We start from the raw sequence: 11,849 nt of genomic DNA on the forward strand, positions 1-11,849 counted from the left end.
ACCGAGCAAGGCGGGAGGATCCGAGTTGCTCGGACCCGTGCAAAAAAAGGTGAAGTTCGGATCCCGAGGATCCGAACCCGCTCATCACTAGAGCTGACTGGCTGGTGCGTTATCACCTTCCACTTTATCACTTCACCAGGCTTAATAAATCTGCCCCTGAGTGTACATACTGAGAGATGTAGGCAATATGTCGGTCCGAACCTCCATATTGGACGATATTTCGCTCAGTGTGCAAACGGCTTAAAAGACATCCCATGTAAAGTATATAGGACATAGGATAATTTATGCCTTTCCGGAGAACAAGCAGAAAGTAAATTGTTTTGCGGGTGAAATATAAATGATCTATGGCCAAACATTAAGAATCAGATGAATATATATAAATATTTTACCTCAGGAACGTAGTGACAGATAGACGGGATCCTGACTCCTGTGGGGCATGTTGAGTTCTTTAACATGATGATCAGCCATTGCATTGTAGGTTGCTGCTTTAACATCTGGGGCCACTCATTGTCCAAAGTTTTCTGCTGCATCTCAGGACTATAATAACAGGTGGTAATAAGAGGACTCAAGCTGGGCACACACTATAGAGCATAGGTCTGCAAACTCCGTCCTCATTACCCCCACACAGTGCATGTTTTGCAGGTAACCCAGCAGGTGCACAGGTGTATTAATTACTCACAGACACATTTTAAAAGGTCCACAGGTGGAGTTAATTATTTCACTTGCGATTCTGTTAGGAGACCTGCAAAACATGCACTGTGGGGTATTGAGGGTCGAGTTTGCAGACCTATGCAATACAGTTATCTGGCAGATCTGGCTGGTTGGAATGAAAATCTGGTAAATGGATGAAAACAATTGACAATTGGCCATTTGCTCTCAAAGACTGGAAAAAGGACATAGAATTCCCAAAACTTCTCCATGTCTAGGATAGTATGAGAACTTTTAGGTTTTATAAGAATGCTCGATGATTATATTTCATATTTTATCATCTATATCTTAGGTTTAGGTTTAATTTAACCAAACAAAATATTGTCTGTTAAGTATCAATTCAATGATATTTAATATAGTTTTTGACAAGTCGGTGTCGGTTAGGTTTAGGCAGCCATGGGGAGGTTTAGGATTAGACTGCGGGGGGGAGGGGTTACCTTATGGAGTTCCACTCCTTGTGAGTTTTTTTGTGTCCCAATGTCTATATTTTCTTTCCCTGTTGTACTCATCACAGCTCAGTTTTTTCTCCATTGTGATCCCTCCACCCCGGATTTGTACTTTGGTCCTGCAGCACACATATGTAACTGAGCTAAGGGCCCCCATACATCTGAGCGCCGTTTCCCCAATTCCCCGATCTATGATCGACGATGCGTCCAGGAATCGAGCAAAGTCTTCATTTTTAAAATCCCCAATTTTTCACTCCTGAGCGTTTTCGGTTGGTTTGGGGAATATTCCTGATTCCCCAAAGCAACAGTCAAGGGAATGGAGAGTTGCGGCGATCTGTTGTTTATGTATGGGGGCCTTCAGGTGTTCTTCTTGCTGTCTCTCCACATCAGAGTTCTTCTAACAGGTGGCAACAGCGTCACCATAGCAGCCTTGCTGGGGCAGATTGCGGAGAAGCAATCAGATGCTGCCGGGGAGCCAGGACCCAAGCACCTCTTGAGTCAGCCATGTGCCTGGAGGAAGTGCCTTGAGGCGTTTCAGGAGACCTTGTTATGACCACCTCACAACATAATGTCACACTTGCCGGCGAGGTGGAGATGGCACTCTAAGTCCATCCCACACTTAATAAATGTCCGTCTGGTCCAACCTCCTAGAATTGTTAATTAGATGTCCAGCCTGCCCATATGTTCCTAGACATTTACCTATACAGCCTATGCCTAGGGCCATCTCTGCCTATGGAGTCAGCATACTATACCTCAGTGGCGGACTGGGACATAAAGGGCTCGCCGGTGGAATGTGTATGTTAGGGGCCCATATTTATGAGCGACCACAGAGGCTTGGCTAACCATTAGAGAGTGCCTGGTCTGGGCCACTTGATAAAGAAACATTATATATATATATATATATATATATATATATATATCAATGTATGTTTTAATTTTATTTTTTCTGTATTGTGTTTATTTTTTGAGTTTGTTAATATCGCCTCTATTGAGATGTGATGTCATTTCCTGTCATTTCCTGTCACAGACTTCCGGGTTCGCGCAGGGATGGTGTGCGCCTTGCCCATGGAGGGAAGCAGGTAAGCCGTGCCTGCACTTTATTATAGGTATAAGTTCTGCGCACCGTGACTGTCAGTTTGTCCATGCTGAAGGTGCTGTCCAGGCTCAGGCTGGCGAAATCACAGGGCAGCACTGCGATCTCTGTTCTCTGCTGTCTATGTCCAGTGCTGCTGTATAAGTCCAGTCCAGTGGTACTGTGTTGTGCTGCATCAGTTCAATGGTGGTGTATTGTGCTGCATCATTCCAGTGGTGGTATCTTGTGCTGCATCCATCCAGTCACAGTGGTGGTGTTCTCTGCTGCCATATGTCCAGTGCTGCTGTATAAGTCCAGTCCAGTGGTGCTGTGTTGTGCTGCATCAGTTCAATGGTGGTGTATTGTGCTGCATCAGTCCAGTCACAGTGGTGGTGTCCTCTGCAGCCATACGTCCAGTGCTTCTGTATAAGTCCAGTCCATTGCAGTGGTGCTGTGTTGTCCTGCATCAGTCCAATGGGGGTGTCCCTGTGCTGCTGTATATGACCAGTGGTACTGCCGTATATGTCCAGTGATACTGCCAAATATGTCCAGCAGTATTGCCGTATAAATTTAGCGATACTGCCGTATATATCCAGTGGTACTGCCATATAATTCCAGTGAGACTGCCGTATATGTCCAGTGGTACTGCCGTATAAATCCAGTGGTACTGCCGTATAAATCCAGTGGTACTGGCGTATAAATCCAGTCCAGTGATACTGCCATATATGTCCAATGGTACTGCCATATAATTCCAGTGATACTGCCGTATATGTCCAGTGGTACTGCCGTATAAATCCAGTGGCACTGGTGTATAAATCCAGTCCAATTATACTGCCGTATATGTCCAGCTTTACTGCCGTATAAATCCAGCGATACTTCTGAATATGTCCAGTGGTACTGCCGTATATGTCCAGTGGTACTGCCATATAAATCCAGTCCAGTGAAAACTGCCATATACTGTATATACAGTGGTAGTGCCTGTGACAGGATGGTCCCGTACGAAAGCACTTGCCGCTTTCGCGTCCCGTCGGCTGCGCACAGAATGGAAGGTCAAGTCACACGAGGCCTGACCACATAGGGGATTCCCGCTTACCGTCAGTAACCGCCTGTTACTGACTCCACCCACTGCGCTGTGGACGGGTTTATGCTGCCACCACCAAACTCCTAACCTGCCGTGGCGTTTGGAACCACGGTTCTGCTCTGTATGTGCCGACCCACTGCCTTACCACACCTGTGTGGTATTGACGAATCCCCACTAGCCACTTGCTAGGCCTCTACCGGTAGCTGGCGGAAGGCGGAGCTTGAAGACGTAAGGTGCTTCCCTGGACAGCCGGAGGACGGGGCTAGGTTTGGCCTAACCCTGTTGGTCACAAGATGAAGCAGTCTTCTTGAGGCAATGATGTTTATTTGCTCAATGATAATAACCTTTAAAAAGGCTCCTCCCTATTGCTAGGGGCAACAGCATACAATCAGATGTTTCAGCAGAATAAGATGGTCAATACAAAATCCTATGGGCCAACTGCCCTCCTTTTATCCCTCTCCAAGACCCATTACCACAGGGGGTAAGCCCGCCCTGTGGTGTACAACCAATCAATGTTTACCCATGAGCTGTGCATGCCTTGGTCACATGCACAGCTAACATTGTTCCCTATGGACAGTGGGGAGTGGTCGGTCTCCTTTGACTATCCCATCTTGGAGGATCAGGATACGCCCCGGTGCCGTTCAGTCTAGGCTGGGGGGAAGTTTTCCCTCCTAAACTGACTTCCAGAAACCTGCCCGGGACCCAGCTCACTGCCTGCAGCCTGGATTTGGGCTCCAGAGCTGGGCAGCCTGGCTCCCCGGTCCAGGTTTCTAGGCCACTACGGGTGATCTCCATGGAGCTCCAAGAAACCACTCAGCTTGTTTCATAGCTGAGCTTCTTCTCTTTCTCCCAATACCCCTTTGAAGTGTGAGGCTGGATGGGAAAGCACTCCGTTTTTGGGGAAAAGGTCTGGGAGAATCCATCAGCCTGCACAGCCATGGATTCCCCCCTCCTGGGACACACAACCAAGTAAGTGCAATTTACCTTTAAATACATCACATTTAAATACATGTGTTTCCCTTTAAATATACACTGAGTCTGTGCCCTGCACAGACTCTACATACTCAGGCACTGCAGTGCCTTACAACACACTGTACTTTTTATTATTTTGAACACAATGTCTTGTTTTTAAATACTGTGCCCAGCGCTGGCTCCCCTAGCCCTGCAGCCTGGCTGCTAGGGCTCTCTCTCTCTCTCTCTCTGTGCTGGAGGTATGGGGCTGGCTTCCCCCATCCTCCAGCCTACCTGCCTGCCACTGGGGTCCAGGGAGCTGACTCTCCCTGTCTCCCCAGTGTGGCACTATTTCACTGGCCCCGCCGCATGGCGCGGCGCACCCCCCTGAGCCAAAGCCCGGCGGCTCCCGGACCCCAGCGCTCACCAGCCTAATTACACCCACGCCGCTGGGGAGCCGGCTAGCCCGGTCCCCCATGAGCGGCGCTGACTTGTGGCCTCGCCGCAGCGTCCGGCGGGGAGCCGGGCTGCGGCGCACCCCCCTTGCCGCCAAGCAGCCCGGGACGTTCATCCCGGCTGCCGCGGCTGGCCACCTGTGATGGGCTGAGGCGCCGGGAGCAGAGCTCCCGGCCCCCAGCGGCGGCTCTCTCTTCTCCCCGGCGCGCACACAGCCAGTGCACCCGGGGCTGCACTGACCGCTGCTGGGAGCGGAGCTCCCGGACTCCGGCGGTCAGCGGCTCCCCTCTCCCCCGGCGTGCACACACTGCTCAGCGCGCCGGGGGCTGCCCTCACTGCCGTGGTCTCCGGAGAGGTCCGGGACCTCGGCACACACAAAAGCACATTTTTTAACACATTTATAAACACGGCGCCTAGCGCCCACAGTCTTTCAAATCTGGCGCCAAGCGCCCATTGTCTGCAAACTGGCGCCGGGCACTAGGGGTTAACCCCTTCAGTGCCGCGGCGGCCATTCTCCTCGTGGCTGAGGCCTCTCCGGCCACACTCCTCCCCCCCATTCAAGCGGGTCAACCAGGGACCCATGTCCCAACGATTTGGGTCCTGGTCCCGCAGTCCGTTGGGGTGAAGGGGACGCTACCTGGGGGGTGTAGGCTCCGGCCTAGACAGTTCATCCCTAGTGTAGTGGGCCTCTCTTCGTGGGTGCACAATGTTCAAATAGTCCACCTGAAGTCCAAGTTCAAGGCTCCACCACAAAAGTCTGTCCAATTTCCCCAAGGTAGATTGCAGCCACCTAACAGGTGGATGGTAAGTCACCACGGTGGGGGGCTGGTTACAAACAAGTGCCACCCAAGGTGTCCCAATTGTGGCATACCCCACCTCCCACAATAGCAGTATACTGCTCAACCAGGCCACAGGGTGCTCCTGCCCATATGGCTCTTTCTGGCTCGGTACTGCTCCCAGTCCATGCAGTGGCGCAATAGTTCGTAACACACAGTCCTGGTCAAGAATATGCGCTGTCAGCACTGGAGCGGGTACCCGAGCCTCCTTCAATGACTGGAATGCCAACTCGCAAGCGGGTGCAAAGTCCACTGACTTGGGAATGCCCTTCCTAGCCATCTCTGTCAAGGGGTTCACTACAGGACTAAAGTCAATGACAACATGTCCGTAGGGCCTTACAGGTTCTAAGGTCAGTACCCGTCTGGGTGATGTGGGTCGGGGACAGCCTCTGGTTGCCTCCACCCCCTCTGGTTTGGGCCTACCCCTGTCTCCTCCCACATGGTGCCCCAGGCACTGCACCTCCGTCATACCTATCTGGCAACTGTCTGCCCGAACTGTCAGACCTGCCCTCCAATCCTCCTCCGTCGACCTATGACTCGGGAAACCTACCCTGTCACCTATGCCTACTCCTTCCTCCTCGTCCGCTACCTGTGCCACAGTGATGGCGGCCAGACCACCAGCCTCTGGATCCTGTGTGGCATCCACTACAGGGAGGCTGCGTGTCTTCCCCGATCTACTGAGCACAGGCAGGGGACCTGCTATGTCCACAGCAACTTGCTGCAAGGGTTCTCCTATGGGCAGAGGCCCAGAGACAACACAACTGCTGGAGTGCCCCAGCTGCCAACGCATGGCACCAGCCTTACAGTTGGTCTGGGCATCATCCGACATTCCAGACCAGGGTAAGCTCTGTGTCAGGCACTTCAGGGTACAGTCTGTCTCCGGGTTACTGTCCAATGGGGTTTCGCTGGCAACCGACACCGGTTGCGCAGGAACGTTCCCTGGGGGGACCAGTTGGACACATTCTCTATCTGGTCTATCCCCTCCCACTTTCCTGGCTACCCTGTACCTTAACCCTTCCCGCCAGGTCAAACGTCCCGCCCCAACCCTGTCAAGGCCGCTGCCAGAGTGGCGCCTCATGCCTTTCGGGGATGGGTCAGAGAGTTGAGCCTCCCTAAACTCCTGCCTGTGGCCCTCAATCTCTCCTAAATTGGGACACTCTACAGGGGGATCTAGGTGAGGACTACTAGGGTCAGTCTGGTAGGGGTCAGTCATGGAAAAGTCAGTGTGGTTTCTCATACTCATTGCCGGAGTTGGCAAACCACTTGGGTCAGGAGCATCAGTGGGCATCCCCACAGGATCAAACGAGCTGGAACCAACATCCTCTGCGTTGCTAGGGGACGTTGGCATACCAGAGGCAAAAGGCATGCAGAGTCGATGTGCTGATCTAGCCGCTGTAATCTTTTTCTCTGGGCTGGTTGATGCTGTGGTTGGCTGTGCTGGCAGTTGTCTAGCAGCTGTAGTCTTTTTCTCTGGGCTGGGCTGTGCTGGAGTAGCTGATGTCAACGGTGGTTGTGGAACTTGACTCCGGGAAATGGCACCAGCAAACGTGGTGACGATCCCACCACCCAGATCATTTCCTAGGACCACATCAGTTGGGAGACCATCCATGACGGCAACTTCTAACAACTCTGGTCCAGCTCCCCAGTCCAGGTAGACTCTTGCCATGGGAACCGCTTTCTCCATTCCATCTGCCAGGGTGACCTTGGCAGTGAGACCCTGCAATACTGCAGCAGGATCTATAAGGTGGGGGCTCACCACAGTGATTGAGGCCCCAGAGTCTCTTAGGCCTTCTCCCTGCAGGGGTCCCACGTGGACTGGCTGCAGGTGCCTCCACATGTTGTGTAGGGGCTGTTTGGCCATGCAGGTGACACTCTCCGCAGAGTGCACCTGTCTCTCGCCACACTCCATCGGACTGACTGGAGGGGGAACAGTCTCTGTAGGCTCATCTCCTCTCGTCAAACAAGCGATCCGGGCTCCAGCACTCGGATTTGGGGCACGAGTCTGGGGTGCTTGGGATGCAGGACAGTTCATCCTCAGATGTCCGATTTTCCCACAGCCGTAGCACTTCTTCTCCAGTCGTGGCACCGATGATCTCTGATCAGTTGCACGGACGCTGCGGTGCGGTTGCTGGCCAAGAGCACCCGGGTTGGAAGATGCTTGTCTTTGGGGGTGATGAGCTGAAGAGGGGGGTCCCCTTGGTGGTGCAGTCTTTTGAAGCTGGCTGCTGGCTGGGCGCTTCTGCCCCTGTGGCCGAATGGCCACATACTTGTCTGCTAACTGGGCAGCCATCTTTAAACTGGGTGGCTCCCGATCTAGCACCCACTCCTTCACTTCTGGGGCGCACCTGCGGTAGAACTGCTCCCTGCAGATCAGGTCGATCAGTGCGTCCCATGTAGTGGCTTCCGAATCCTTCACCCACTTCACCACGTACTGCCGCAGCTGGGTGGCGAAATGCTCATGGGTGCTGCTAGGATTCTTGGGCAAATCTCTGAACTTCTTCCTGTAAGACTCTGGAGTGATGTAGAATCGCTGGAGGAGGGCCTTCGCTACTTCGTCGTAGTTCCCACAGTCCTCCGTGGCCACTCCTCGATAGGCCTCCAAGGCCTCTCCATGCAGAGTGGGCACAAGGTGTCTCACCCACTCTGACTTGGGTAGATCGTGTAGTTTGCAAGTCCTTTCAAAAACTTGCAAATGTCCATCAATGTCCCCATCACTGTCTGCAAACTTGGCAAACTGAACGCGTCCTGATCTGTGTACAACAGCTGACAACGGCTCCCGGGGTACCACGGCTGGTGATGCCCGCTCCGCATGCCACATCCGAATGACAAGCATGCGTTCTTGCTCCATTGCCCTTTCCCCCAATTCCGCTAGCCGATCTGCTAGGGTATCCGGGTCGCCCCCCCTGGGACGTTGGGATCCTGGCCCTGCTAGGGATTGCTGGGAAACATGGCTGCTGTGAGAGAGGGCGGGGCTTGTGGATCTCACCGGTTCTGTACGAAGGTCCACTGGTGGGCCGTCCTCTGCGATGCTGACGCCGTCAGTGCTTTCCACCTCCGCCCGATGAGACTCCTCCCAGCTCCTGAGCGCCGCCTTCATGACGCTTCTGGACGCGTTGGAAGGGATATGCACACCCTTCTCCTGGCACACGGTCTCCAGATCGCCCTTAGACGTTCCGCTGAAGTCCGTCATCTTGTGCGTTCTCCTGCGCTGCAGTTACTCCTCTCCTGAGTAACTCGGCTTCTCCAATCGGGTGATGAAAAGCCGCCTGGGAATATCCCACCCCTATGCCAACAATTTCTGTGACAGGATGGTCCCGTACGAAAGCACTTGCCGCTTTCGCGTCCCGTCGGCTGCGCACAGAATGGAAGGTCAAGTCACACGAGGCCTGACCACATAGGGGATTCCCGCTTACCGTCAGTAACCGCCTGTTACTGACTCCACCCACTGCGCTGTGGGCGGGTTTATGCTGCCACCACCAAACTCCTAACCTGCCGTGGCGTTTGGAACCACGGTTCTGCTCTGTATGTGCCGACGCACTGCCTTACCACACCTGTGTGGTATTGACGAATCCCCACTAGCCACTTGCTAGGCCTCTACCGGTAGCTGGCGGAAGGCGGAGCTTGGAGACGTTAGGTGCTTCCCTGGACAGCCGGAGGACGGGGCTAGGTTTGGCCTAACCCTGTTGGTCACAAGATGAAGCAGTCTTCTTGAGGCAATGATGTTTATTTGCTCAATGATAATAACCTTTAAAAAGGCTCCTCCCTATTGCTAGGGGCAACAGCATACAATCAGATGTTTCAGCAGAATAAGATGGTACAATACACAATCCTATGGGCCAACTGCCCTCCTTTTATCCCTCTCCAAGACCCATTACCACAGGGGGTAAGCCCGCCCTGTGGTGTACAACCAATCAATGTTTACCCATGAGCTGTGCATGCCTTGGTCACATGCACAGCTACATTGTTCCCTATGGACAGTGGGGAGTGGTCGGTCTCCTTTGACTATCCCATCTTGGAGGATCAGGATACGCCCCGGTGCCGTTCAGTCTAGGCTGGGGGGAAGTTTTCCCTCCTAAACTGACTTCCAGAAACCTGCCTGGAACCCAGCTCACTGCCTACAGCCTGGATTTGGGCTCCAGAGCTGGGCAGCCTGGCTCCCCGGTCCAGGTTTCTAGGCCACTACGGGTGATCTCCATGGAGCTCCAAGAAACCACTCAGCTTGTTTCAAAGCTGAGCTTCTTCTCTTTCTCCCAATGCTCCTTTGAAGTGTGAGGCTCGATGGGAAAGCATTCCGTTTTTGGGGAAAAGGTCTGGGAGAATCCATCAGCCTGCACAGCCATGGATTCCCCCCTCCTGGGACACACAACCAAGTAAGTGCAATTTACCTTTAAATACATCACATTTAAATACATGTGTTTCCCTTTAAATATACACTGAGTCTGTGCCCTGCACAGACTCTACATACTCAGGCACTGCAGTGCCTTACAACACACTGTACTTTTTATTATTTTGAACACAATGTCTTGTTTTTAAACACTGTGCCCAGCGCTGGCTCCCCTAGCCGTGCAGCCTGGCTGCTAGGGCTCTCTCTCTCTCTGTGCTGGAGGTATGGGGCTGGCTTCCCCCATCCTCCAGCCTACCTGCCTGCCACTGGGGTCCAGGGAGCTGACTCTCCCTGTCTCCCCAGTGTGGCACTATTTCACTGGCCCCGCCGCACAGTGCGGCGCACACCCCTGAGCCAAAGCCCGGCAGCCCGGGACACTTGTCCCGGCCGCCATGGCTCTGAGTCTGATTTCAAACTGAGGAAGCCGCTGAGTGTGGAAGGCGGAGAAACGCGTTTTTGAAGGGACCATCATCATCAGTGGTAATCACCACTTAATTGTTTAAAGCGATCACCGGCTCGTGGCTACGATATCAGCCTTTTACCTGCAATTTCGGCCAGTCGCCAGCAGAGGGAGCCGGAGAGCTGTGGATGAAATCCTGTGAAATACAGTCTCCAGATAATCTGCAATTAATGGACAAGCACCAGCATAGGGAGCTCTTTTAATTGGAATCATCCTAATAGGCTGACCTTTGAGGTGATATAAGGATCCAACTATATACGGTAATTGCCTATTTGGAATCAATATATGTGTGCACACATTTTTCCGGGACACTGATGAATTACTGACACGTGAATATAATTGGTGTCTAAAAATGCTGAATCAACGGGTCCATTAATGCATCAAGTGGACTCTATGAAATCCATGGTGGAAATCCAAGCCTCGGTTTTTTAGTTAATTTTTAATTTTTAATTGTTTCATTAGTATAGGTGGAGCATTTGCACTAGAAATTTATATATATATATTTGCACTAGAAGCTCATATACATATCTATTATGGTTTTAATGTATGTCATTTATGCTGCAGCATTATATGTTAATAAATTATAATTTGTATATTTTAATTAGTATTATTGTAATCATTATTTATTTGTCTCCAATAATTAGTAGGGTCAGCGCTCCTGATTTTCCACAGGGGGTCACACCCTTGTGGGTAGTTTGTGTGTTTTGTTAAATATAGGGATTGCAATTATCCCTATAATTAGGAGCAGCAGTCCTTGCTATTATTGAAATCTCCTTCAGTCCGGCAGTAACTGGCGCCTGAGAGTATACACACCTGTCCACACAATTCCAGTGTGGGGGCGGTTGTGTATACACCCAGCACGATATTTTTGATAATTGGCTCTGAGTCTGTTGCAGCGCTGAGGTGCCGGGAGCGTAGCTCCCGGACCCCAGCGCTCACCAGCCTAATTACACCCACGCCGCTAGGGAGCCGGCTAGCCCGGTCCCCCATGAGCGGCGCTGACTTGTGGCCTCGCCGCAGCGTCCGGCGTGGAGACGGGCTGCAGCGCACCCCCCTTGGCGCCCAGCAGCCCGGGACGTTCGTCCAGGCTGCCGCGGGTGGCCACCTGTGATGGGCTGAGGCGCCGGGAGCAGAGCTCCCGGCCCCCAGCGGAGGCTCTCCCTTCTCCCCGGCGCGCACTGCCCGGGGCTGCACTGACCGCTGCCGGGAGCGGAGATCCCGGACTCCGGCGGTCAGCGGCACCCCTCTCCTCCGGCACGCACACACTGCTCAGCGCGCCGGGGGCTGCCCTCACTGCCGTGGTCTCCGGAGAGGTCCGGGACCACGGCACACACACAAAAGCACATTTTTAACACATTTATAAACACGGCGCCTAGCGCCCACAGTCTTTCAAATCTGGCGCCAAGCGCCCATTGTCTGCAAAATGGCGCCGGGCACTAGGGGTTAACTTCTTCA

The sequence above is a fragment of the Pseudophryne corroboree genome, chromosome 2, assembly GCF_028390025.1.
Source record: "Pseudophryne corroboree isolate aPseCor3 chromosome 2, aPseCor3.hap2, whole genome shotgun sequence".
In the NCBI taxonomy this organism is placed as follows: domain Eukaryota; kingdom Metazoa; phylum Chordata; class Amphibia; order Anura; family Myobatrachidae; genus Pseudophryne; species Pseudophryne corroboree.